The following is a 2,244-nucleotide window of genomic DNA, read 5'->3' as shown; positions in this document are numbered from 1 at the left end:
TAGGACGATGTATTTAATCTCGACGCAATTTGAGTGTTCCATTGTCATTAGGACCTGTTAACTTTACAATTAACTATCAGTTTTGCGTCGGATTCGATAATCTAGACACACAGGAGAACGTTAAAAACCCCCCCGAGGCAACAGTAGACCCCTGGAAACAAGTCGGCTGGAGGACGATGTATTAAATCGCGACGCAATTTGAGTGTGCCATCGTCATTAGGAGGCCCTGAACGTTTTAATTATCTATAAGTTTCGCGTCGGATTCGAAAATCTAGAGTCACAGGAGAACGACAATAAGGTGCCCGAGGCAGCAATAGACCCTTGGAGACAAGTCGGCTGTAGGACGATGTATTGAGTCTCGACGAAATTTAAGTGTTCCATCGTCATTAGGATGCCGTGAACGTTACAATTAATTATCAGTTTTGCATCGGATTCGATAATCTAGACTCACAGGAGAACGACCAAAAGGCGCCTGAGGCAACAATAGACCTTTGGAAGCAAGTCGGCTGGCGGACGATGAATTGAATCGCGACGCAATTTGAGTTTTCCATCGTCATTACGAGGCCCTGAACGTTACAATTAACTATCAGTTTTGCGTCCTGTTCGAAAATCTAGACTCACAGGAGAACGACCATAAGGTGCCAGAGGCAGCAATAGACCATTGGAGACAAGTCGGCTGGAGGCCGATGTATTGAATCTCGTCGCAATTTGAGCGTTCCATCGTCATTATGAGGCTCTGAACGTTACAATTAACTATCAGTATCGCGTCGGATTCGAAAATCTAGACTCACAGGAGACGGACAATAAGGTGCCCGAGGCAGCAATATCCCCTTGTAGACAATTCGGCTGGAGGACGATGTATAGAATGTTGACGCTATTTTAGTGTTCCATCGTCATTAGGAGGTCCTGATCCCTACAATTAACTATCAGTTTTACGTCGGATTCGACAATCTAGACTCACAGGAGGACGAACATAAGGTGCCAGAGGCAGCAATAGACCTTTGGAGGCAAGTCGGCTGGAGGACGATGTATTGAATTTCGAAGCAATTTGAATGTTCCATCGTCATTAGGAGGCCGTGAACGTTACAATTAACTGTGAGTTTTTCGTTGGATTCGATAATCTGGACTCACAGGAGAACGACCAAAAGGCGCCCGAGGCAGCAATATCCCCTTGGAGACAAGTCGGCTGGAGGACGATGTATTGAATCTCGACGCAATTTGAGTGTTCCTTCGTCATTAGGAGACCCTGAACGTCACAATTAACTATCAGTTTTTCGTCAGATTCGAAAATCTAGACTTACAGCAGAACGACCATTAGGTGCCACAGGCAGCAATAGACCCTTGGAGACAAATCGGCTGGAGGACGATGTATTGAATCGCGACGCAATTTGAGTGTTCCATCGTCATTAGGAGGCACTGAACATTACAATTAACCATCAGTTTTGCGTCGGACTCGATAATCTAGACTCAGAGGAGACGGACCATAAGGTGCCAGAGGCAGCAATAGACCCTTGGAGACAAATCGGCTGGAGGACGATTTATTGATTCTCGACGCAATTTGAGTGTTGCATCGTCATTAGGAGGCCGTGAACGTTACAATTAACTATCAGTTATGCGTCGGATTCGATAATCTAGACTTACAGGAGGACGACCAAAAGGCGCCCGAGGCAACAATAGACCCTTGGAGACAAGTCGGCTGGCGGACGATGCATTGAATCTCGACGCAATTTGAGTGTTCCATCGTCATTTGGAGGCCCTGAACGTTACAATTAATTAGCAGTTTCGCGTCGGATTCGAAAATCTAGACTCACAGGAGCACGACCATAAGTTGCCAGAGGCAGAAATAGACCCTTGGAGACAAGTCAGGTGGAGGACGATGTATTGAATCGCGACGGAATTTGAGTGTTCCATCGTTATTAGGAGGCCGTGAACGTTACAATTAACTGTGAGTTTTGCGTCGGATTTGATAATCTAGACTCACAGGAGAACGACCAAAAGGCGCCCGAGGCAACAATAGACCCTTGGAGACAAATCGGCTGGAAGACGATGAATTGAATCGCGACGCAATTTGAGTGTTCCATCGTCATTAGGAGGCCCTGAACGTAACAATTAACTTTCAGTTTTGCGTCGGATTCGAAAATCTAGACCCACAGGAGACGGACCATAAGGTGCCAGAGGCAGCAATATCCCCATGGAGACAAGTAGGCTGGAGGTCGATGTATTGAATCTCGAAGCAATTTGAGT

Source organism: Schistocerca americana, unplaced genomic scaffold, assembly GCF_021461395.2.
Source record: "Schistocerca americana isolate TAMUIC-IGC-003095 unplaced genomic scaffold, iqSchAmer2.1 HiC_scaffold_71, whole genome shotgun sequence".
NCBI lineage: Eukaryota > Metazoa > Arthropoda > Insecta > Orthoptera > Acrididae > Schistocerca > Schistocerca americana.
Note: the sequence above shows the minus strand (reverse complement) of the source record.